The 27,640-nt window shown below is 42.2% G+C and overlaps 1 protein-coding gene across 2 annotated transcripts in view; it reads right to left on the bottom strand.

The window, feature by feature from the left end:
* The window catches only part of LOC309557588 (catenin alpha-2), a 963,358-nt gene that overhangs the window by 273,596 nt on the left and 662,122 nt on the right, over positions 1 to 27,640 (bottom strand). The window lies entirely within an intron of this gene.

Below are 27,640 nucleotides of genomic sequence, written 5' to 3'. Positions count from 1 at the left end.
AGCTAGCCATACCCACCTGGGGGACAGCAGCAGCCACCAGCCACACCCGCCAGGGGGAGAGCAGCAGCCAGCGATACCTACAGGAATCCTGAGGAAGAAGTTAAGACTGAGGTCCGTTTTCTAATTAAAATCAAAACAGTAATGGGCATATCTGTTCTTTACACTGGTACACATCTACACTAGGACTTCTTTCAAACTGATCCGCAGGTGTAGTGCAATGCACCTGTGGGTTACCTGCACTACAGAGTCATAGATTTCTGTTATTAGCTGCAGAATTGCAAGGTATAAAAGAATTCTATGGCAAAGTGCAGCTAACCCACAGGTTGCAGGTAACCTGCTCCGCCTGTCTCTTTTTTAGGCAGACCCATTAGGACCTGCCTTCCACCTTTATAGAGTGGCAGATGTAAACAGATTTGTGTACACCCACCTACCTCCAATCTGATTTGCTAAAAAAAAAAAAACAACAGAAGGGGATCTGTCCACTTCCATCTGGGTGGATAGGATTGGAGGGACCATAGAGTAGAGCGGGCTGTGTCTGTGTCTGCTCTGCATATGCGGAGTGTACACAGACCTGTCATCCGCTCACTCTGCTCCATGTGGCCTGTGACCGGTTACCAAGTCGCTTAAGTGGCCCTCGCTCATCAAAAGGTTGGGCACTCCTGACTTAAGAAAAATGTATATACTCCAAAAAATGGTGTGTATATCCCTCGCGCCTATGGGTATTCCAACAAGTGGATATAAATAAGTATATAGGGGGAAATGCAGCTGCTATAGGAAATGAGGTAAAGTAGAGAAAAGACCCCAAGGGTAATGAGGCCAACTAAAACGCTTGCTAGGATTAAACCAGGGATGGACAATGACTTGTCGGTGTCCAAGGTTGGGAAATAGTAGGCGTATAAATAAAGTGCTGGGTGCTAATAAATAATCAATCAATAAATTACTAGATAGTATGTGTGGATGTCACAGTAATATTAATATTAAAAACGTTGTTATAAGTGGATGAAAGCAATCATAAAATTCATATAAATAGGTCAAATATTATAGATTATATCACAGTAAATATAAATAAATATTTAAAACATTAATAAGTGCCTCAAGTGCAAATGTGCAAATTTATATGAATTTTATGATTGCTTTCCATCCACTTATAGCACCGTTTTTACTATTAATATCACTGTGACATCCACACATACTATCTAGTAATTTATTGATTGATTATTTATTAGCACCCAGCACTTTAATTATACGCCTACTATTTCCCAACCTTGGACACCGACAAGCCATTGTCCATCCCTGGTTTAAACCTAGCAAGCGCTTTAGTTGGCCTCATTACCCTTGGGGTCTTATCTCTACTCCTGACTTAAACTTACTTAAACCTCGTAAAATAATCAATGGCTAATACGGTACAATATTCTACTACTGCTATGTAGGATCATTGTAAGAACTCAATAAATATTGGTCCCATTTTTTTATTTTTTTTTTTATTTATGTGGGGTTCATCCTAAAGGACAATTGTACCTTTACCACAAGTTGTCCTTTAGGGCATATAGTGTAAACAATAATGGTATGCTCCTGAAGATGCGTGTGATGCGAAACAGCTATAGAGCTACTGAGCCGCCACCCTAATTTTTAGAGTGGTGGCTTTTTGATGTAAGTTGACTGTTACACTGCTACATATTGTTTTATCTCTGGACCTTGCTTTTCATTATCACACTGTACATGGTCAGTGTTTATTCTATGCTCATTGTTACATATTTTATAAAAATCCATTTTATATTAAATACTACACTATGAGTATCTCCTTGTTATTTGGATCGATACAATATTAATCAAGGTCACATCTACATATGAGGAGAATCCTGATGGTGACTGGCTCGGTCTTCAGAACTTCCAGGCATCAAGATACCAACACCTACTTACGCTATTGCTGTCCTTTAATTTAGACAGCAACTGGCTCTGGTGAGTGTGCATTTTATCCATAAGGTGGAAGATCACGTTCACGATTGATTCAGAATTTGCACTTTTACACCGGGACTTTTCACCATTGTATATATTTAATTTTTAAAGTACACTGGACTAATATTGTTTATTGAGTGCTGCAATCTTCTTTTATTTATGTCCTTTAGGGCATGGCTCACCTCATAAGTGTAATCCGCCGGGTCTGATATTAAACCTCTATCCCTGTTCCAGCAATTTTCACTGTTTGGCCTTTCCAAAACCTGCACACATTTTTTTTCAAAAGGTGTCCACACTGAGTCCTCTTCATCCTAGGCATGCAGAATGTTCTCTCTTTTATTCCTTTCGGGAGATCTACACTTTTCAGGATCGCTGGAGGTGAGTCTGGCTGCCCACAGGAATGAAAAGGGCTGCAGCCAGTGCTGTATCTTGGCCTAGGCCAACAAGGCCCAGGCCTAGGGCAGCACCTTGCAGGGGGGCAGCAAAAAAGCTGCTCCATGCACTAAAAAAAAAAACAGCCTCCTCCCGGCTCCCGCACGAAAAGGATCCCCGCCGGCTTGCGCTACACTTTTAGTGTAGTGCCAGTCTTATAGGTTGAATTGGGCCAGAGGGCAGGGTCCAGGAGGCATATCAGTCTGGCACCCCCATAAAGCAGTCACACAGCTACCTGCCGGTATGATAATACCGGCCGATGAGGACATTCAGACAGACCGCAGGCTGCCAACCACACCTAATACAACTGGCCCGATGGCCGCCAATGCTATAAATCACTGCAGCCCAATGCTCCGCCTACCCTCCTCTGCCCCCGGGTATGGCAGGCATCATGTCAATAATATAATTTCATTTCTTTAAACATCTTTGTCCTTGAGCTAGCATATTGAATTGCATCTTATACAATTAAGACATAATTGTATATGATGGCAATAATATTTGGGCCTGCTCCCCTCATATGTCCTATCGCAATATGTCACTGGATTAGTTATATTACTCCAATCTTATAAGATATTTGGACTTGTGTTTGCTGCCACTGATTATTTCATTTATTTGTATAATGGACTTCCTATTTATTATACAAATAAGTGAAATAATCCTAGGATTACAATCAGTGGCAGCAAACACAAGTCCAAATATCCTAAAAGAAAGGAGTAATCTTACTAATCCAGTGACATAAGGCTGCGGTGCACTGATGGCCACTGATAAGGTGGCACTGATAAGCTGCATTGGTGGTGCTGCACTGATAAGGCAGTACTGATATGCTGCACTTATCGGCACTGATATGCTGCATTGATGGGCACTGATATGCTTCATTGTTTGGCGCTAATAGGCTGCACTGATGGGCACACTGGTATGCTGCACTGATGGGCAGTGATATGTTGCACTGATGGGCACTAATATGCTGCTCTGATGGCCACTGATGAGGCGGCAATGGTGGGTAATGATAAACTGCACTGATGGGCACGAATGAGGCTGCACTGATAAGGCAGCACTGATTACAGATGACAGGGCGGGTCGTAGACAGGAAGGGGTGTGGTCTTTTGCAGGAAGGGGTGGATGATATTTAAATTAAGGGGTGCCCAAGTTTAGTCAGGCCTAGGGCAGCACAAAAACTAAATACACCACTGGCTGCAGCACAAATGTGTATGATGAAGAGGACCTAGAAAGAACGGTTTTGTGCAAAAGCCTATGAGGCTGCAGGCAAGGTCACACAGTGAATATCACTAGCATGGGGATAAAGGTAAGTATTAGTCCAGATGAGCTGTGCTCAGGGGGGTGGAGCCATGCCTTAAAGGATAATTTATACCAAAGGTGCACTAAGTGAATGGACTGGATTTTATGATTACGTCTTTACAAGGACTACTAATACTATATATACAGCCGTGGCCAAAAGTTTTGAGAATGACAAAAATATTATTTTTACAAAGTTGGCTGCTTCAGTGTTTTTAGATCTTTTTGTCAGATGTTACTATGGTATACTGAAGTGTAAGTACAGGCATTTTATAACTGACTGTCAAAGGCTTTTATTGACAATTACGTGAAGTTTATGCAAGGAGTAAATATTTGCAGTGTTGACCCTTCTTTTTCAAGACCTCTGCAATTCTCCCTGGCATGCTACCAATCAACTTCTGGGCCACAAAGCGGTCCGGCGAAGCGGTCCGGCGAACACCTCTCAAGCTGACAGTGAACTCCCTAACTGTGAGTGGATGCTACGTTGAATCGTTTGACATAACATATGCTACGCAATGGAGGCTTATCCTTTATTTTAGTGACCGAGAAGTGTCGAGGCATCGGCCGAAGGAGTGTGGTAAGCAGCGGTGTTTTGGTGGGTCATCTACCGACGCCATACTTTGTTTGTTTATTTGATTCCTTAATCACTACACGTGGTTGTGATGGTGTTCACCATCACTGGAATTTAAGGACAGATGGGTGAGGGGTTGAATTGCTTCATTTTTGTCAGCAAGGTCAATTGTTCCCTTTGCCATGAGGTTTCTGAGCAGGAAGCCCACTCCTAATATGGTCATCCCAGGAAGTTCTGAGGAGCCGGACTGTCTGGGGTGGCTCCCCATTCAACTATTGTCAGGTGGGCTAATGCTAATGACCGCACCTGTTGTCTGCTAAGGGAGGTATTGACACAGAGTAACGTGTATTCAGGGCTCGTTAGGGAACCATTGTTCTGTGTCTGACTATTGTGTACATTGATTGCCCCCTGGGGCTTCTGTCTCCTTGCATTGGTCAAAGTTATCTGACCAATCACTACTGACTCATTTTCAAGCCCTCATTTGCATTGGTCAAAGCTATCTGACCAATCCCTGTTGACTCATTTCAAGCCCTCATTTGCATGGATATTTCACTTTCTGTATAAAGTGTGCTGTGTTCTTCCAATAAATGGTCTTCCTGCTTGAACTTACATACAGCCTGCTTGGTGTTTGTTCTAATGGATTCTGAACGGCACATAGCTGTAGTTCGGATCCCGGATCCTTGGTTGAACGAACCATCAGACGATGCGATCTGCAAGCTGACTGACTAGAAACAGAGGAGTGTCGGGAGAGAGGACAGGGCGAGCAAGGGTCTCGTCACAGTGGTATTTGGCATTATCAGCACTCGGCACTTTATATGTATAACATATGATGTTTACAGTATGGTACACTAAGCACAGCCCATAAACAGCACGTAGCACTTTATATTATATTATTTTATATTATATCTTATTGCGTGCACTTTTAGCACTATATGCACTTTTCTATTTGCACATGCACGATTTAAAGTGGTAGCGCCGGTTCCAACATTTTTGCAACCTTTTCTACTTTGGTCGCGCGCCTGCAGCTTGGGGGCGATCGCACGCCGCTGGTGGCACGCTCCCGCCCCCACTCGGCAACAGGGATTTTGATGCACGGGGCAGGTGGCTTTGATTGCTATCTGACACCCGTGATTGCTCCCCGCAGAGAGAGAAGAACGGGCAGCTGTTGTAAACACAGCTGACCGTTCTTCTCCCTGGAATGATTACAGAGCCCCTGTGATCCTTCTATATAGGATCACAGGTCTCTATGATCATTTCACAAGCCACGCCCCCCCACAGTTAGAAACACTCCCCTAGGCTCACATTTAGCCCCTTGATCACCCACAGTGTTAACCCCTTCCCTGCAAGTCTCATTATTACAGTAACAGTGCATATTTTTAGCACTGATTACTTTAGTAAGGTCACTGGTCCCCGCAAAAGTGTCAAAAATGTCAGTTAGGGGTCCAATCTGTCTGCTGCAATGTCGCAGTCCCGCTAAAAATCGCAGATCACCACCATTACTAGCAAAAAAAATAAAAAATAAAAATGACATAAATGTTTCCCGTAGTTTGTAGACGTGATAACTTTTGTGCAAGCCAATCAAAATACGCTTATTGCAATTATTTTTACCAAAAATATGTAGCAGAAAACAAATTGGCCTAAAATGTTAAAAAAAAATTGGATTTTTAAATTTCTTTTTTTGAGAATGTTATATAGCAGAAAGTGAAAAATATGTTTTGTTTGTTTTTTTTTCAGAATTGTCGCTCTTTTTTTGTTTATTGCGCAAAAAAAAAAATAAAAAAAATCGCACAGGTGATCAAATACCACCAAAAGAAAGCTCTATTTGTGGGAAAAAAAGGACGTCAATTTTATTCCGTTACAGCGTCTCATGAGCGTGCAATTGTCCGTTAAAGTAACGCAGTGCCGAATCGTGAAATATGGCCTGGTCATTAAGGGGGAAAATCTTCCGGTCCCGAAGTGGATATATGTGTGTGTATATATATATATATATGTATAAGTGAATATATATATATATATATGTATGTATATATGTATATATATGTATAAGCAGGGCTTTTTTCTGCAGAATAGGTGCAGGAACACCCCCGTTCTAACTCACTTCGCCCCCTACCTACCTCCGAGCACTGACCCTTGGTTTCAACCCCCCCCCCCAGCTCCCAGTACAGAGCCTTTTGGAGAATATAGGGCCAAGTATCATTTTGTAGTATGGAATTTGGTAATGATAGCAAGAAAAGCAATAAAAAATAGATCCCCCACAGCCAGCAGCAATAGACCCCCCCCTCTCCAGCAACAACAGACCCCCAGCAGCAACAACAGATCTCCCAGCAGCTAGCCACAATGGACTCTCCAGCAGCCAGCAACAGCAGATCCCTCCCTAAACAGTAGATCCCTGCCAGTCACAATTAACCCCCAGTTACAAAAGATCCTCCACCAGCAACAATAGATTGGCATGCAAAAATAGATCCCCTCCAGCAACAATAGATCCATCAGCAGCAAGCATCAGTAGACCCTCCAGCACACCCAAGAACCCCTTGCCATGTCATACATTCAGTGCTGGAGGTTCCGGAACTGCGTTCCCCCACGTTCCCGCTGACAAAAAGCGCTGTGTATAAGTGTATATATGGATATATACATACTGTACAACCCCAGATTGGCAGTAATGGTAAAATGGACAAAGGGAATATTTATATTTGATCCTTGAACAATCTTTGTAAATTGCTCCCACAGAACCCTGTTACAGTGAAAGGATTTGGAACAGCAGAATCAGCCAAGAGTGTTAAACTGCAGCCTACACAACAAAAATTCTAACCGTAGACTGTTGACAGTTGCCTAGCAGCCTTTACAAGCATGTCAAAGTGCCTTGTGTTACGCTACACCCTAAACATATTAGATGTGCGTGAAATACTATATTCGTACACGCTTCCAGATTCCAGATGGCAACATTCAACAACGATCCGAACACTGAAAGACCTTTCTTATCCCCTTTCAGTCGTCTACACAGTGCACCATGCATGTAATGGTGCGTGACCTATATTTAAATGCCATTACATTTTTCCTGTTTATGTCACTTTCAATCAGCCAGCATTTATTTTCTACATATTCTTAAATCGCTCTTGGCTTCTGAGAAAAAAAATATATAATTGACCTTTTTGAAAACCGGAATTAAAAAAAAAAAAAATAATAAAAAAATAAAAAAAAAGGTTATCTCTAAACAGGGAGATCAGAGAATAAGGAGGAAAAAAAAAATCTGCAAGTTAATCAAATTAAAATTTAATGCATGCATTTTAATTAGGGCTTATCAAAAGAAGCCCAGTGGTTTCCAATTGAAACACACTGAAGTATGTTCTAGAGGAATTACATATCACAACTTGAGCCACCTAAACTATTTTGATGGAGGAAAAGCAGAATCAGTGAAAATTAATTATCTGTGATTCAAAAGAATAAGTGTATGCTAATTTAAATCATTTCTGCCAATGGAAAAAAAATTGTAGCGATCATTAAGCCTCTTCAATATTTAAAGTTTTTTTTATTTTTTTTTATTAGGCTGGATGGGTTGAATGAAGATCATGGTTTGTACTGTACCAAGAAATGAACACAAGATATGGAGAAGTTCATAAATTCATTTGCTTCATGTATGCCTTTGTAAGTTTAAGTGGGATAAATTTTTTTTTTTTTTAAGCAAAAAGATAAATGAGCTATTGTCTATAGTAATCTGATTTTATTTATTGTTCTCTGGGAATATGAAACAAGGAATCAGATTGGTCACTGGGGGCAGCAATACTGCTTTTGCTCCAATTTTCTGAGCTCCAAGTTTTTGTAAATAGGAACATACTTAGTGCCATTTCACACTACCGCGGCACGACTTCGGGGGCGACCTGTGAAGTCGCGTGCACCGCGACTTCGGCGCGACTTGCACGTACTTCATATAATGAATGTCAATGCAAGTCACTCCGATGTCGCCCCGAAGTAGTATAGGAACTAATTTCTAAGTTGGAGCGACTTGAGTCGCTCCTATTAGAACGGTTCCTGTAGCACTGCATGGACTGCGGCTTGTCAGGCTGACCAGTCGCCTGACAAGTCGCGGTAGTGTGAATGGGCACTGGAAGCAGTAAGTCATTTTGACTGGCTGTTACACATGGGTGGCAGCCTTTGCTGCTCCTCTGAAAAGTAAAACGTGGTGGAACACTTTTCAGAGGCATTTGACAGACAGTAAGGAGACAATGTGGTTTATTTACTAAAACTGGAGAGTGCAAAATCTGGTGCAGCTCTGCATGGTAGTCAATCAGCTTATAACTTCAACTTGTTCAATTAACCTGTTGCCGACCACCCGCCACCTTATTACTGTGGCAGCGTGGCTCTCCTGTACGAACTGACGTAGACCTGCATCGGTCGTACGTCTACAGCTAGGAGGTGAGCACGCACCGCCGACGGCGCTCTTCCACCCCCACTCGGCAACGGGGAAGCCGATGCATGGGTCAGGCGGCTCAGATTGCCACCTGACACCCGCAACAGTTCCCAGCTGAGAGAGAAGGACAGTCGACTGCATGCTCCCGCCCCCACTCGGCAACAGGGATTTTGATGCACGGGGCAGGCGGCTCCGATTGCCGCCTGACACCTGCGATTGCTCCCCGCAGAGAGAGAAGAACGGGCAGCTGTTGTAAACACAGCTGACCGCTCCTCTCCCTGGAATGACCATAGAGCCCCTGTGATCCTTCTATATAGGATCACATGTCTCTATGGTCATTTCACAAGCCCCCCCCCCCCCCCACAGTTAGAATAACTCCCCTAGGCTCACATTTAACCCCTTGATTACCCACAATGTTAACCCTTTCCCTGCCAGTGTCATTATTACAGTAACAGTGCATATTTTTAGCACTGATTACTGTAGTAATGTCACTGGTCCCAAAAAGTGTCAAAAATGTCATTTAGGGGTCCGATCTGTCCGCCGCAATGTCGCAGTCCTGCTAAAAATCGCAGATTGTCGCCATTACTAGTGAAAAATAAAAAAAAAACAATAAAAATGACATAAATCTTTCCTGTAGTTAGTAGACGCGATAATATTTGCGCAAACCAATTAAAATACACTTATTGGGATTTTTTTTACCAAAAATATGTAGCAGAAAACAAATTGGCCTAGAATGTTAAAAAATTTTGATTTTTACATTTTTTTTTTTTTTGAGAATGTTATATAGCAGAATGTGAAAAATATATATATTTTTTCAGAATTGTCGCTCTTTTTTTGTTTATAGCGCAAAAAATAAAACTCAAAAAACTTTGATCACAGGTGTTTAAATACCACCAAAAGAAAGTTCTATTTGTGGGAAAAAAAGGACATCAATTTTGTTTATGTACAGCGTCGCACAGCCACGCAATTGTCCGTTAAATTTCCGCAGTGCCAAATCACAAAATATGGCCTGGTCGTTAAGGGGGTAAATCCTTCCGGTCCAGAAGTGGTTAAAGTGGTTGTAAAGCCACTTTTTTTCTTCCTATAATCCCCGGTGTTATATTACACTATGTGCCCCAGTGCATGTTATTTCTAAAAATAAAATGCTGTTTCATACCTAATTTCAAAGCGCCACTTGGCACTCACGTGACCACCCGCCGCTGTCTTCCCTGACCTGACAGCTACAGTGGGCGGGGCTGAGAATACCCAGCTGACCTCAGCCGGGAGGAAGGGAAGTGAGGGTGGTCGGTCACGTGAGTGCCGAGCGGTGCTCTGAAATTAGGTATGAAGCACCTTTTTAAAAAAAATAATATGCACTGGGGCACATACTGTAAAAATAAACTGGGGATTGTAGAAAGGAAACAGTCATTTTTGCCGCAGGAGGGGAGGGGAGGGGCGGGCACTGTCACTAGCTGACAGGCAGGGAGGGGAGGGGAGAGAGGACAGGAGATTTTTTTTTTTTTTTTTTTTAACAAAGAAATGTAGCAGAATACATTCTGACCTAAATTTTTGAAGAAAGATTATTTATTTGCAAAATTTTACATCGGAAATGAAGAAAAATGTAGGATGGGGGTTCCACATTTTTGGTATTTTATCGCTTATATACCAGAAAAATAAAAAGCCCAGTGGTGATTAATAGGGATGATCGAACTTTTGAAAAGTTCGGTTCGACCAAAACATCCGAACTACCCGAAAGTTCGGCCCGGATTTCAGAGCCCCATTGAAATCAATGGACCCGAACTTCGGTAATCAAAAAACACAATTTTAAAACCCACAAAACCCAATAAATGCCCCTAAAAAGTGCCTAGGGTTCTGGGTCATGCCCCAGGGACTATTAATCACACAAAAAAAAGTTCTTAAAAATTGTCATTTTTGATAAAAAAGCCAATTATTGAAAAAAAAAAAAAAAAAAGAGAGATTTTTTGATTTTGAATTTAGTATCTGGGGGGGGGGGGGGGGTTTAAAAAGTGTACCTGTGAAGTTTCAGCTCTGTAGCATGTCCAGAACCAGAAAAAAAGATAATTTTTGAGTAGAGCAGGGATGGTGGGACCCCGCTTTTACACTTATATGATTTTTTTGGGGGGTTCTGGACATGCTGCAGAAGTGGTACTGTATACACAAGTTCAGATGTTTTGCCTGCCTCCAAAAACCCCCAAAAAATACCTGCAACAACACACCTGGGCGTTTTTTTTTGGCGCTAGCGTTTTTTTTGGGCAGTTTTTTTAGTTCTTTGGAGGCAGGCAAAACATCTGAACTTGTGTATAGTGGTATATATAGCACTATACACAAGTTCAGATGTTTTTCCTGCCTCAAAAGAACCCAAAAAAATGCCCAAAAAAACCGCCTGCTATTAAACCGGCAAGGTGTGAAAAGCGAGAAGTCATATTCCGGATCTATAATTGCACAAATACAAACGATCTTCTTTTGTATGGTTCTGGACATGCTACAGAGCTGAAACTTCACAGGTACACCTTTTAGACCCCCCAGATACTAAATCCAAATAGATTTTTTTTATTTATTTATTTTTTTCAATAATTGGCTCTCTATCAAAAATCTATCAAAAATTACAATTTTTAAGAACTTTTTTGTGTGTGATTTATTGTCTGGGGGTCCAAAAGGTGTACCTGTGAAGTTTCAGCTCTGTAGCATGTCCAGAACCCCCCCAAAAAATCATATAAGTGTAAAAGTGGGGTCCCAAGTTCCCTGCTTTAATGAAAAATTATCTTTTTTTCTGGTTCTGGACATGCTACAGAGCTGAAACTTCACAGGTACACTATACACAAGTTCAGATGTTTTGCCTGCCTCCAAAAACCCCCAAAAAATGCCTGCAACAACACACCTGGGCGTTTTTTTTTTTTGACGCTAGCGTATTTTGGGCATTTTTTTGGGTTCTTTGGAGGCAGGCAAAACATCTGAACTTGGTGGGTAGGAAAGTGCGCTGATTCAATATAGGGTGTGCTGCTACCTTAGAGTGTATGTTGTAGAATAGGTAAAGAAATCAGGTGCGCTGCCCTAGTGCATATGTGCAACATACAAAATTATGTAAACAAATAAACCAAAAATGCAATAATAATGCAAAAAAATGAAAACGTATGCAAATCGTGTAAAACAAAAAATGTCCAGAAGGTGACTAGTGATACACCAATGTGCAATAAACGTCCATATTATAAGTCCATAAATAAAGTGCAAAAAATGGTGACAAAAACTTCCAGCTTGGGGAAAGGTGAACTGTGATTGGAAGGTGCAAAGTCCCACCACCAGCTTGGCCTCTTACCAGAAGTTAAACGTTAAGGGCATATATGAATATGACCGCCCCAAAGGTCATGCAGCCAGGTAGAAAAGTTCCCAGAAATACAGAAGGCACTCTGACACACTCGTGCTCCCTAGACTCTTACCGGACAAAAGCCAAACAAGAAGCCTGGTTCTATGGTGATGAGTGGTCCTGCCGGGGGTTACTGGACTCTAGGATGGCTGATGTAGTTGCTTGTGTCCAAGAGGAACAGACCCAGTCAGAAAGCCTGACGAAAGAAGATCCTGCCAAAGGTGGCTAGACTCTGATTGGCTGCTGTAACTCCTTAGTCTGGTCGACCTCAATGATAGGGGACACAACAGAGGGGACCGCAATGGTGCATTACCAACAGTAGATTTTTATTAAAACAAATGGTTGCACTTACAGTTGTGAAGACAATAATAGCGAGTTCCCTCACGGAGGAGCTGTATGGCGGGGTCCGCCTGCAGTGCGGACCGCTGCCTGGTCTAGATGTGATGACGCGGCGCCTCCTCTCTGACGCGTTTCTCCCGATAGGGTATCCATTTAGATAGGAGGTAGAGCCAGCGCCATTACTACCGCCATTATATATGCCCTGTAGCAAGTACTTCCGGGGTTCGGGACCCTCCCCTTCTTACCTGTAGACTGGCCACTTATCATACTCTTTAATAGCAAAGTCCAAATCAACCAAAAGGGGATAAGGGGACTCTTGGGCATCACCAAATATTGTTATGATGTGTGCTTACACAGGAAATGCCCTTGTCATCAGCACAGGAAGCAGCATCATAGATATGAGACGACAGGAAGTAAACAAAGCAAGTACTTCCGGTGGACATTCCGACCTTCCAGACTGTAACCACACATCATAACAATATTTGGTGATGCCCAAGAGTCCCCTTATCCCCTTTTGGTTGATTTGGACTTTGCTATTAAAGAGTATGATAAGTGGCCAGTCTACAGGTAAGAAGGGGAGGGTCCCGAACCCCGGAAGTACTTGCTACAGGGCATATATAATGGCGGTAGTAATGGCGCTGGCTCTACCTCCTATCTAAGTGGATGCCCTATCGGGAGAAACGCGTCAGAGAGGAGGCGCCGCGTCATCACATCTAGACCAGGCAGCGGTCCGCACTGCAGGCGGACCCCGCCATACAGCTCCTCCGTGAGGGAACTCGCTATTATTGTCTTCACAACTGTAAGTGCAACCATTTGTTTTAATAAAAATCTACTGTTGGTAATGCACCATTGCGGTCCCCTCTGTTGTGTCCCCTATCATTGAGGTCGACCAGACTAAGGAGTTACAGCAGCCAATCAGAGTCTAGCCACCTTTGGCAGGATCTTCTTTCGTCAGGCTTTCTGACTGGGTCTGTTCCTCTTGGACACAAGCAACTACATCAGCCATCCTAGAGTCCAGTAACCCCCGGCAGGACCACTCATCACCATAGAACCAGGCTTCTTGTTTGGCTTTTGTCCGGTAAGAGTCTAGGGAGCACGAGTGTGTCAGAGTGCCTTCTGTATTTCTGGGAACTTTTCTACCTGGCTGCATGACCTTTGGGGCGGTCATATTCATATATGCCCTTAACGTTTAACTTCTGGTAAGAGGCCAAGCTGGTGGTGGGACTTTGCACCTTCCAATCACAGTTCACCTTTCCCCAAGCTGGAAGTTTTTGTCACCATTTTTTGCACTTTATTTATGGACTTATAATATGGACGTTTATTGCACATTGGTGTATCACTAGTCACCTTCTGGACATTTTTTGTTTTACACGATTTGCATACGTTTTCATTTTTTTGCATTATTATTGCATTTTTGGTTTATTTGTTTACATAATTTTGTATGTTGCACATATGCACTAGGGCAGCGCACCTGATTTCTTTACCTATTCTAAAACATCTGAACTTGTGTATAGTGGTGTATATACACACATACTTATATGTATATACACACCTAGACATATATAGGTGTGATAGGAGCAGAAATATATTGGTGTTAATTATTTCATTAGCGCAAGAATTTTTTTCTGCTCCTTTCACACCTATATATGTGCAGGTGTATATATACAGACATGGGTGTGTATATATACCCCCTATACACATGTTCAGATGTCATGTCTGACTCCAAACATGTGCTCAAAAAAGCACTAGCAACGCCTGCAGCCAAAAATGCTGGCGGCGGCGAAGTCAGCTAAGAGAAAATAGCTTTTCTCTATTGCGGTCACCCTGCTATGGAAGGGTTTGGTCACCCTGCCATAGCAGTCAGAGTCAGTTAATCCTACACTACACTGCAGTCCCATGACACTTAACACTTTCCCTACAGAAACAAAAATTTTGAAGCTAACTAAAGTGTAAAGGAGCACTCTAACTACACTAGATATCCCTTTTCTCACACTAATAAATGCTAAATTACACTTTTAAAGTAAAATTAACAGAACTGCTTCCACTCTCTTCCATGTCCAGTATAACAATGCTAGGAATTTGGCGGGGGCTATCTTATATACTGGGGGGCGTATTCACTAATGATTGGTCTAGGGACCCCCTAGTCACTCCAATCACATTCCTAGCATTCTTCTGCCCCCTCAATTGGCTTTTGCTAATGGTTCTGGTCCAATCACGGGCTTTTAAAGCCCATTTCCTGTCCCATTACATTTTGGTCGGTTCTGGTTGCCGAATTCCGAACTTTTTGGGCAAAAAGTTCTAAATTCGGCCGAACCTCGAACACCCAATGTTCGGGCCGAACCGATGGTGGACCCGAACCGTTCGATCATCCCTAGTGATTAAATACCACCAAGAGAAAACTCTATCTGTCCCAAAAAATTATAAAAATTTCATATGGGTACAGTGTTGCATGACTGGGTAATTGTCATTCAAAGTGTGACAGTACTGAAAGCTGAACACTGGCCTGGGCAAGAAAGAGGTGTCCAGTATTGAACTGGTTAATGTTTGCTGTGGCCACAGCCTGTGTGCAGCTCTGAGCGGCTGCATGTCTATGTTCAAGTGGACGGTCTGAGGTGGTAAAACTGCGTTTCAACCACCTGTTTTTGGCGCCCCCTGACTGCACGTGTAAACGAACCCTAAATATGCACCAGTGTCATTTACGCATTTACTAGACTACGCTTTTTTCATCATCATGTACCCACCATTTGGATTTCAGCAACCTTTCAGCCTAATGTAAAACACAAAGCAGAAGCTGAAAACCAGAGCATGGAGAGCTAAGCATTGGATCCCTGCTGGGAAGGTCACAGCTGAGAAAAAGAGCAAGGGAAGCATAACTGCTGAGTCACTACCGGGAGGAGGGAACATGGGAAGCTGAACTGCTGAGTCACCACCGGGAGGGGGTAGTAAGTGAGCCTGACCTGCAGTATCACTGGTGGAGGGGGAGCTGGGGCAGCTGATCAGACCATTTATTGTTGGGAGGAGAGAGCTGAACTGCTGAGCCACTGCAGGAGGGAGCTGTGCTGCTGCATTACTACTGGAGGGAAAAAACAGGGGGAGCTGAGCTGCTGAGTCCCAGATGGGTTTGAGTTGCAGCGTGAGCTAACCTGCTCAGTCACTGCTCAATGGATGGAGCCAAGCTCCCGATTGAATCATTGCTGGGAGCGGGGTGGGGGAAGCTGCTAAACAATTGCTGTGAAGGGAAGCAAGGTGAAATAAGCCATTGAATCTCTGCTGTAAGGGGCAACAGAGCTGCTGCATCCCTGCTGGCAGGGCGAAACAAGGGGAGCTGAGCCCCTAAGTTACTTTTGTATGAGATAGTGAGGGAGCTGAACTGCTAAGAAAATTACTTGAGTTACTTTAGTGCTTCTACTGTACACTTTGAGAATTAATTTCTCCACAGTGCTTGCAGTGATAGGGGTCAGTGAGGAAATACATGAATGCCCATGATCTTCCCAAAAATACACTTTAAGGGCTCTTTCACACTGGCAGACTCTGCCAGCGTATCCGCCTGCTTAGAGGGGGATCTGTCTGCTGATCCCTGCTAGGCAGACATATGACAGGTCTGTGTCACCTCTGCTTATGCTGAGCAGACACGAACAGAGCCCGCTGTCCTCTATGGGTGGTTGGATATAAACTAACCGCTTATCCATTTACATCCAACTGTTATCTGATCCGACCCGGATGGAAGGGAAATGGATAACCCATGCGTGTGTTTTTAGCGAATAGCATCGGATTCTGTGTTGGTGTTTGGGATTTGATGTTGGTGGGTATAAAATACATACATGTCCATTTATATCTGCCGCTCCCCAGAGGGCAATTGATGGTCTAATTGAATCCGCCAGTCAGTTTTTAAGGTAGAACCGATCAGTCTCTCCATGAAAAAGGGGCCTAAGTGCTAGCTGTTTAAAATGTTGGATGCTCCCATGTATATGATCATGTATATTCCTTTAAGTAAAAAAAAAAATCACTAAATCAAGGATCATTACACATTGTTACTGTCTTTATGGAAAAATACCCAAAGGAAAGATACATTTTATTACTGGCTAATTTTGCCATTGTGCTAAATTCGGCTATTTAATCTGAAAACTTCCAACGCCGCCTTTAATAATAGTAATTAACAGTTGAGGCAAGTCAGTTTCATAAGTCTGATTACTCATCGTGATGGTTAAAATCTAATTATCTCAGTCTGAAGAGAACGCCTCTGAATCACCAAAAACGAAGGTGGAAAATAAAAAATAAAAAAGTTTCTCCATCGATGGCGGCTGCAGTAATTAGTCTTTACGCCTGTGTTAAACATTCTTTCATGCTTTTTCAACCGGAAAAAAATAGAGAGATATCTAATGATTCCAAATCAACAAAACAGTAATACTGAAGGGATTTCTCTGTAATGAAACATAATTAAAATATATTTTTTCTTACGTTTCATATTCATCTAACGCGCTCGCTTGAGTTCATCTTGTTCTTTGATGTCAGTTTCAACTAATGTTATTATATCTTGAACAATAATGTTTAATCAGTTTGAACAGGTGTCACTTTCGCTGACAATTACTTGTAAGCTTCACAGATTGAAATCTCCAAGCGATGGTAGAATTTGTTACAAGTGATTTAGAGGACAACTAAAAAGCTTGATTTATTTATTTATTTACCTGATGCAAATGAGCTATACCTACTCAACACAAGTTTGGCACCAGGTAAAAGGTAAAAAAAAAAAAAAGAAAAAAAAGAAATAAAGCGTAAAAAAAAAAAAAAAAAATACTTTCTTAAAAAGATGCAAAGACAAAGCTTTTTTCTTCCATTTTGAATAGAGTAGGGAATAGTGAAAGAGACTTTGTCGACAGGCCATTTATTTCAACAGCTTATAAGATTATATGTGCATTTAACGTATTTTATGCATGTTTTTTTTTACCTGAAAAAGCACCTTAGTGTAGCCATCCAAAAGCCCCGAGAAGGGTGCCGCCATCTTGAATGTGACATCAACAGCCCTAGCAAATTTAGAGCTGTCACTCAAGTGACACTATATAGTATGAGAGCTATACCAAAAGTAATGCAAAACTGGGCAAAACATTTTTAACCTCTTGGTGCCAGTGCCTTCTGGCACTTTAAGAGGGTTAGGATGCCAGGAGATGGGGTTTATGATCATGTGACCACTGTGATTGGCTGTCACGGTGGTCACATGATTGGTAAGCTCCCTATCGCGAGTAGCGATCGGGAACTTTCCATTAGCCACCGATAACTGTGTTGGGAGCATGCAGGGTGCATGCTCTCAGCACAGCTGTCTTTACACCAATTCAGGCAAATATGCGGCTGCTCAGCGCCAAGGTCCACTCGCCGAGGGGCCGTATATTTGCTTGCGACTGGCACCAAGGGGTAATTAACTTACATAGGTTGTCCAAATTTCTTCTATTTCATTGCAGGTGAATATTGTATTTCAAGCAGAAGCAATGTGCAGCCATTGAGTTCTTGATGGGGTGCAGACTGTCTGGCATCCACAGAAGGCTGCAGAATGTTTATGGTGATGGCACCACTTACAAGAGTCACCATGACAAGACATTGCTTTTGTCAAGGGTATCTTCTCCATAAACATTCTGTAGCCTTCTAATGATGTCGGACAACCTTAGCCTCTCCTTCGCCAAGACCTCAATGACAGCACGTTACCTTACATAGGTTGTCCAAATTTCACATGTTGGTAGAGTAAGTCTTCCTCTATAGTAATTCTTCTTTTTCATTGCCGGTAAATATTGAATTTCAAGCAGAAGAAACGTGCTGCCATTGAGTTCTTGATAGGGGTGCAGGCTGTTGGGCATCCACAGAAGGCTGCAGAATGTTTATGGTGATGGCACCACTGACAAGAGTCATCAATGACAAGACAATGCTTTTATCAAGGGTATCTTCTCCATAAACATTCTGTAGCCTTCTAATGATGTCGGACAACCGTAGCCTCTCCTTCGCCAAGAACTCCATGACAGCACGTTACCTTACATAGGTTGTCCAAATTTCACATGTTGGTAGAGTAACTCTTTCTTTATAGTAATTCTTCTTTTTCATTGCAGGGAAATATTGTATTTCAAGCAGAAGCAACGTGCTGCCATTGAGTTCTTGATGGGGGTGCAGGCTGTCTGGCATCCACAGAAGGCTGCAGAATGTTTATGGTGATGGCACCACTGACAAGAGTCACCAATGACAAGACATTGCTTTTATCAAGGGTATCTTATCCGTAAACATTCTGTAGCCTTCTAATGATGACGGACAACCTAAGCCTCTCCTTCACCAAGAACTCAATGACAGCACGTTACCTTAAATAAGTTGTCCAAATTTCACATGTTGGTAGAGTAACTCTTCCTCTATAGTAATTCTTCTTTTTCATTGCAGGTGAAAATTGTATTTCAAGTAGAAGCAACGTGCTGCCATTGAGTTCTTGATGGGGATGCAGGCTGTCTGGCATCCACAGAAGGCTGCAGAATGTTTATGGTGATGGCACCTCTGACAAGAGTCACCAATGACAAGACATTGCTTTTATCAAGGGTGTCTTCTCAGTAAACATTCTGTAGCCTTCTATGGACATCAGACAACCTAAGCCAAGAACCCAATAACAGCATGTTGCTTCTGCTTGGAATTCTTTATTTATTTGCAATAAAGAAGTAGAAGAGTTATTATAGAGGAAGAGTTACAGTACTCTACAAACATGTGACATTTGAACAACCTTTTAATAAGTTAGTTAAAAAATGTTGCCCACTTTTGCATTACTTTTGGTACAGCACTCCAACTCCCCTTTGCTTCTCCCCTGGCAGCAACATAGACGATTATGTAGGGAGGAGAGGGGCAAACAATGAAATAACTTTTTTTCAGTGGGGGAGAGGGCGAGAGGGGTTGTGTCCCTATTTGGTCATCTTTAGTGCAGATAAAACCCAGAGACCCAAAGTTGTTAACCCACACAATGCTGGAAGTTCAGCAGCAGGAAGAGGACAGGGCAGCCCCGCAGTGAAGATTTCCCCAGAAACCAGCAGCCTGCACATGATGAATCATATTTCAATACTGGTAAGTAATTTATCTGAAGCTGTAGAGGAGAACAGTGTTTTGTTCTTCTTAACTACACATCAGCTTTAACAGCACAGAAGACGTTAATCCCCTAAAATTGCTCTTATTTATCTCTTCTCTCTCCTGCTATCATCAGTAAAGTTTTATACTATATAAAATATCCTCAGTTGTGTATCAATGGCAACCGCAGGTGAAATTTTAATTCTATTACTAGCTGAAAGAGAACATGAAGCGCCCAGAGCAAAGGGGAAAAAAAAAAAGAAAAACTAGAAATAGCAATCTACCAAAACAAATCTGGGAGGATAAAAAAATAAACTACAAACCCATCTATATGTTTGGAATCTCCTAAACCAGGTGCTGAATATGGGTAGTTTTGGATTAAGCACCATTTATAACACTCTAGAGCACATTTAGCAAACTCAAGTGGAAAAGGGGACTAAATTTAGCAGGATAGCCCTTTAATAGGCCAAAATAGCTTGACTAAGGGCAACGTTCTTCTGATTCCAAAAAATACAAAAGCACTTTGTCTTCTTTTTCTTTATCATTTAGAATGGCACCCAAACCAACAACTTGATGCCAACCGAACTTTATATGCTATGTGTTTCCAGTAAAATTAGAATGAATTAAATTGTTTTCAAGTAAGTGCTATTGGTAGTGTATAGTTCTTAGAGCCCATGAACACTTTTGTCATTTTTGCGTGTCGCTTTAGCACATGCACAAAAGCACTTGTTGTGTTCCTCATTAACGTGTGTTGCTTTAAGGCTGCTCCTTGTTTTTTAATTGGTTACCAACGTACATTTATGGAAAAAATAAAATTTTAGGGTTTGCAAACATAATGCATGGTAGTGCATTAATTTGTGCTGTGGTGTGCTGCAATGCATGTGCTTTAGTCAGGGCCGGAGTAAGGTTTTACTAAACAGACCCCTAAAGTCTCACTTTTGAGACAGAGAATGGAGATTAGGGACTGTGTGCTCAGTCTCTACATTTGCAGTCTCAGGTGCAATGAATGAATAAACAGGGAGAAGTCTGTACAGTATCCCTGTTCATTCACAAACATAGTTTTCTATGCTTCAGTTATGATTGAACACAGTGAGTGACCGATCATTCACTGTGTTCATTCAGAAAAGGAGATGGACAGTAAATTACATATTTACCAGCCCCTTCCCCCACTCTCCTTCCTGAACTTAAACCTTTTGACTCCGTTTTTAAGTGTAGCCACTTTTGCTGAGAAAATTAATAATTTATATATTTTTCCATGGATTTTCGCTGATTCATTGTGTCTATTGCTGTTCTGACACCGGTATACATACACCAATCACTTTCATACCTTCTAAGTACCTTGTAAAAAAGCTATCTGCTGCCTGGAGCTCTACTGACTTCCTTTCCAATGAGACTGCCTTCATGGCCAGGGCTAGTGCTCCATTTCAATAGCAGGGTGGCAGACAGCAAGGTTAAACTGTGAAAAATTACAGAGATGCATGCCCGAGAAAGAAAAACTATACCAGAAAGTGGCATTGCAGAGGCATTTATGGCTAATTAAAGCTAAAGTTTAGGTATGACAATTTTTACATAGTTACGTTGGTCCAGATTGGACCAATGTAATTATGTATGTGCTATACCTGTGGGATCTTTGTGGACACTGGAAATCATTGTAGTGGGCACAGTGATACACTAGCTTTTGGGTCCCGTGCCAAGCAGTTGCCCTGCTGTATTGTGAACCGGAGGTGGAAAGGTAGGGAGGTCTCAGTGATCAGCAGCAGGGATGGCCAGATCTGTGCGGCTATACTATGGAAACTGAGACCAGACTATAAATACTTAAAGTAAGATTTTATTTACAGTAAACCAGAATCCAACCAGAAAACAAAGCAAATGTGAAGAAACAAATGAACCATAACCCAAAGACAAAATACCTAACACACTACCTAGAATACAATATATACGAAATATGGAACACATATCACAGGTTAACACCTGGAGGTGTAAGGAAAGGGGGGAACCAGGGCTGGGAACAGGAACAAGGGGAACAGATACAAGGCAGCAGAGTACAGGATACGGGGCAAGAACAAGTTCAGAAGCAGGACATTGGTGAAAAGAGGCAAGAGTAGGAGCAGTCAGCAATCAGGTTTAGGATCTAACAGCAAGCATGCATCTGGCTGAAAGGCAAAACACTGAAGCCAAGGTTAATAGTAGAGGAGGGACTAAATACCTTCCCAGCAGCCAGCATTAGGTGGAGACTGATTACTGGGATCTGCTGGCTTCTGGGAGACACCTGCTGGTGGACACCATAAACAATAAAAAAATCCTCTTTAGGAACCACAGTGCCAACAGCAGGTGATCCGGGTCTCGACAGGTTATGAAGTCACAATCTCCATCTCGTCCAATATGAGATTGCTTTGCAATAATTGAGATTAAGAAAATGCAAATGTTCTCTGAATTATGTCTGTGCAACCTACTATGTTCAGTAAGCATCAATGCAGTTTCTTGGAACAGGACTAGGAAGCTAGCTGAGATCACTGCAATAGCTATGCCTGCTACAGTGATTTCCAGCCTCCACTTGGATCTCACAGGTATGGCACATACATACTTATATTGGTCCAAGCTGCAAGCTTATATAAAAATTGCCATACAATGCTTGCAGTCTTGTGTTGTATACTTATAGAGTCAACTTTTATATTTTTAAATGGACACCAGGTTCTCTTTAAGATAGGTATTTTAACCATTAGTTACTATAACCTCCTAGGTTAAAGTTAGCAAATGTGTAACTGACACAATGAAAGTAGAAGTTTAGCCGTTTGGATTTTTGATCTCTGATTGTAGAGTGAGATCAACAGTAATGCCTGACTGAAGCTGTTTAAAGAATAGGGGCACATCAAACACACCTTCATTTATTTAATATATCCAAGTAAAGTTCACAGTTATAACCTTTCCCCTTTAACTTCTTTCTTCTCTGGAAAGTCTACTGGGACCGTCAATTTAGATTCCTGTTGGCTGATAAATTCATTTGCAGACATTCTCAAACAGTAGAAAGGTTTTATGAATAAAAAGCTGGAGCTATATACTTATAGTCTCCACTCTCCTGCAGGGATGAGCAAAGAGCATGCATGCCTAGAGGCAGTGGAGTAATGATAACCATAGCAGCCCTCACAGCTGCTATGGGGCCTGGAGGATGGAAAGGGGCCCTGTCAGGGATGTCACTGAGGCAATTTAAATATAGAAAACCTTTGTGCTTGTGAAGATTGCACATCCCATCCCATGCCCATCCCTGTATTATTCAGGAGGTCTGCAAAGGTTTCTCTTGACATTGACCCTCTGTCCTCTGTAATATTTCCAATGCAGAATTTTTTTGTCTGTCACATACCCCCCTTTGCATGCTGTAATTTGTTTTAGCTGTTGTAGCAGTATAAATGTATTATACTCAGTGCTTCTGGTTATCCTATCCAGCAATAACATTTACTTTGTTTGCCTAAGGACGGATGCACATAAATGTTTAGAGGCTGAAAATGTTCAAGCACTTTCCCATGCCCAGGGAGCCAGAGGAGATGTGTACAGGCCCCATACAAGTCAATGGCTGTACGTGGCCGTGCTTGTGTAAACGCAGATGCTTACGTACAATAGTGCTTACCCCTGCATGCATATATGGCATATTGCTTCAAGTGTGCAAGAAATAGTAGCACATTTTTTGTTCTGTCTGTGCTGCCAGTAGCTCAACCCTAGGCTGAAGCCAATTTCTGTGTGTTCCCATTGAGGAACCACAATGCAGCAGTGTAGCCACAACCCCTTCTTCATTGTGATTCATTCTCATCCCCTGTGACCACAGCACCAACCCACCATGGACCCATGCTACTCCATTGTGATGGGAGCCACTTTGGGTGGGGGGTTGTGGAACCCAGATTACCTTAGAGAGGTTGGGAAATTCCTTGTCCAGCTTCCCCGGCCCCTCTTATGTGTAAGTCACCCTGTGTCTATTAGGGGCACAAGGTGACCAAGAACCCCAGTTGGGTCTGCACTAATCAGACTCGTTGTACAATCACACCGGACTCAGCATTTCATGTTACCCTGGTTATCCTGGGTTCTATATGTGTGGTTTGTGTTGAAAGATTGAAGGGCCTCTTTCATTTGGGACAATAATGTTTCTGAACAATATCACTAAATGAATATATGAAGATAAACAATTTGACTTTTCAGATTGCTAGAATATTGTAGGAGTGTCTCATAGACCATTTCTAGATAGTGAGGTGGGGTGGGGTTTGTTATTGTTAAGTGCCTGTATCCCAGTGTTATATTGTTTCTGTCTGCCTTAAGATCAACCTATTATGGGATGTATATGTGTATGTGGATTAGCTGCTAAGGGGGAGGGGGTTGTCCCAGTGTGTATATCTCTTTCTGCCTGTGTTTGAATAAACAGTTCTTATTCTGGTTTGCTCCAAAACTGGTATTGCCTAGTTCTTGGGGTAACTATAGCCAGATTTATGGGTCCCATGTTCCAGAGCTTAGGAAGCAGCTTCTTGGCAGGGATACCCAGTCTGGGTGTCCAGAGTCCGTCACATCCATCATCTAATGACACTCACTATACTGTATGATCTGCCATCTATTACACTGCATCTTCTGTAATTGGTTACACAATATTTTTTGCCTCCTAATTATACAACATCATCTGTCACCCACTTACTGGCCAGTATGTCAACTGTGATAGAGAGCTGAGCCCAGACCAGCCCACCTGATATTCTGGCAAGAGAGACTAGTTAGTAACTTGCACTGTTGTCAATGATGGCACCAGAAACAATAGCAGACACCATTCATCTCCTTGCTTTTATTCAGATCTAATTTGAGATCTCCTTGTGAACAGCAGTGAAGGGTTGACTGTAGGGCACACTGTTGACCACACTAGCTCAGCATCCTCAGCACCTATCAAAAATGGATGAAATGCTACAAGCATGGCATCTCCTGGAGGATCAACTTCTTCTTTTAACAGTTTATTTTAACAATCAGAAACTCAGAGCTTTGCTGGGTCCTCTTCACACTTCCTGAGTTATCTCAAAGAGCCCTCCAAGATCCTATCCTGGACTACAGAATGATTAGCTGTTATGTTGTGGCGATCTAAAGCCTCATTCACAGGGTGCAATTTAATCCATGCCCCATGCAAGGCTATGTTTACTAGCATAGGGATGCACAAGTGTGCCATGCTTCCCCATGCCAACAGTTCAATAGCTGTTAATAACGACTGCATGGAGACAGACACTGTTTCCAATGCGACATCCATGCAGGAACACACCCTGGATCACCTTGTTTTCCTAAAAACTAAATCGAGGTCATATTTAGTGTATCTGCAAACAGCGCTTGACTCTCTAATCATAAAATGTTGTACTTCGTTTGACGGTACTGGTTTCCACGACAACTTGTACTAAAATGGCCAGACTGGCAATTCATTATTGCTATTTTTATACAAGTACCATATTTTCTAAAAAAGTTATTAGATATATTCACATCAAATATATTTTGTACTTTTTTTTTTGGTTTTGCAGATTAAAATGTTGCTGATTACCCGTCTGTGTCATAGTGAATTCAATAAGTGGCTATGGTCAGATACACTACGTTTGAAAATGGATTTATCTTTAGTATTCTGATATGGCCCATGCAAGAACTTTACTGCTTAGAGTTAAATACAGGCTGGGATATAGAATGCTAGCTGTAGCTGATAACTACCAGGAAACGTCTGCCTTTGTTGCTGCTGTATTATCCTTCTGCAGTGTGGACAAGGAGAAACTGAATATTCATTAATGCAGAAGTGCAGCAGCCATCTTTAAGGAGACCACTTTGCAATGCTCTCCTACGGAGTGTCTCCAGTGCAGGGGGCAGCCATATTGACTGGGTGTGGATTTATCCTGGAGGACAGTGACTGGCTGAGGCAAGGAAGGTAAGAGGAGGAGGAAAAGGAGGAAAGAGAGAGAAGCAAGCAGGTGTATGGGGAAAATACTGGGCTGCTGGCCAAACAGAACACTGCCATAGCTGACCACAATCAGGTGAGACCTAAGAGAATCAAAGTGACTGATCATCGGGCAGGACCTTGCCTCAGACACAGAGAACCTTCTCCCTGGGAGAGTGCGAAGTGTGATTTAGATGCCTGGTATTATTAAACTGTACTAGAGAGCACTCCTACTGCTTGTAAGGAAAGGAAAAGAGGGACTGTCTCAGCAGGATTAAAAGAGAGAATTCACAGCAACTCTTCTCCTGTCTGAAGCATTGAACTGAATCTAGAGATAGAAGAGGCTGCCCTGGGTCTGGTAAGAGACAAACATTGTACAAGCTCATCTGTTGTCTTCTTGGAACTGTTAAGCTTTCTTCAAGTTCCCCAACTTTGCAGGCAAAGGTTTTCTTTTTTTTTTTTATCAATCACTGGCCAGCGGGATAAAACTGGGACTGTTACAAAAAGTTAGTAATGTTCTTATATTCTATTAGTAGGTAAATTAAGTTCAGTTCTGTTAATTACGGATAGTCAGAAGGCTGCAGTTGTTTAACCACATCTTTCAGCGTAACGTTATTGTCTTATTCATTATTTGTCTAAGTTCACTTGCTAATTCTCTTTCCTTTTGAGGCTATGCTTGGCCTAATAAATTCTTTAAAATACTTCAAGGTATGTTGGTAAGTTCTGGGTGAGCGAGGTGAGTCATCTTCATTTGTGAAGAGAAATCACAAACCATTTATTTAAGTCAACTGGCTGAAAAAAAAAAAAAAAAAAACGAACAAGCAAGGTGGATGGCGGAATCCCCTCCATCGGGAAGTTGTATTCTGACAGCAGGTCTCATCGCTGTCAGAATGCACTGGTCAGTGGCTTCAGCCAATCTGCAAAAGTTTTCCAGCATGTCCCCTTGAAAGAAGTTGATCAAACAATCGACTTCTGTCATGCAGAAATAACCACATACTGATTTAAATTTGGCCAATTCCTGCTGAACCTGGCCAAATTTAAAAACATCTATGGCCAGCATTACATTGTTCTTCACAAGGTGCTATAGAATATAAACTGAGCTGAGCATGAGAGGTGTACATTTTTAGTATTCTCAGTACAGCTTGGTGCCAGAATGAATTAACTCCTGTGCGCATGCAGAGCCCCCCCGCCCCAAAGCATCCACCCCCATGTTGAGGGCATGTGGCCTGGTATGGTTCAGGAGGGGGGGGGGGGACTCGCTCGCCCCCATCCCCATCCTAGCCAGCTAGGCTGTGTGCTCAGGTAAGAGTCTGGTATGGATTTTAGGGGGAACCCCACGCCTTTTTTTTTTTTTAATTTTGGCGTGGGGTCTGGTATGAACTGGGGGGGACCCCACGCCATTTTTTTTTTTCATTTTCTTTTTCCTGTATTGCCGGGAGATGACAATACATTACAGCCACGAGCAAGTTTACAGAGGTAGTATACTCAATGTTTTTACTTTTACCTACAGGTAAGCCTATAATAAGGCTTACCTGTAGGTACAAATAATATCTCCTAAACCTGCACGGTTTAGGAGATATTTGCCCTGCATGCAGCCGCTGACACTAGCGGTGCATGTGCTCTAAAGGTCCGACGGACCTTCAGAGTTCCTTGCCGGCTACTTGCCGGGAAGTGACTCCCGCACGCATCTGTGGGAGTGACATCATTGCGGCTCCGGCCACTCACAACGTCGGAGCCGCCGAACCCGAAGAGACGCAGATGGAGCATGACAGCTCCCACAGCAGTGTCCAGGCGTCCGTGTCGGGGCTTCGTTCTAAGGTAAGTATTTCATAATGAGCTAGTATGCGATGCATACTAACTCATTGTGCCTTTGTCTTGCAGGGTTTATTTATTTTTTTTTTTGGCAGTATACAACCGCTTTAAATTACATTTTTTCCTTTAGAAATATCAGTATTGCTGCAGCAGGCTACAAACATCGCAAAAATACGCCACTTTACAGGCACATTAAGGGGACCCCCCAGGCATGATATTTAAAGGAATTTTTCAATTTTTATTATTTCACTTTAAGCATTATTAAAATCACTGCTCCTGTAAAAACTATTGTTTAAAAAAAAAAAAAAAAAAAAATTGAATTGATTCATGTCCCCCAGGGCAGTACCCAGGTCCCCATAAACTTTTTTTTGGGCCAATAACTTGCATTTAAGCCTTTAAAATTAGGACTTTTGATTTTTCATGTTCGTGTCCCATAGACTTTAATGGAGTTCCCATGTTCGCTATAACATTTCC

This window comes from Pelophylax lessonae, assembly GCF_965119305.1.
Source record: "Pelophylax lessonae genome assembly, chromosome: 1".
Taxonomy (NCBI): Eukaryota; Metazoa; Chordata; class Amphibia; order Anura; family Ranidae; genus Pelophylax; species Pelophylax lessonae.
The sequence above is the reverse complement of the archived record's forward strand: the minus strand, read 5'-3'. Positions and strand labels throughout refer to the sequence as shown.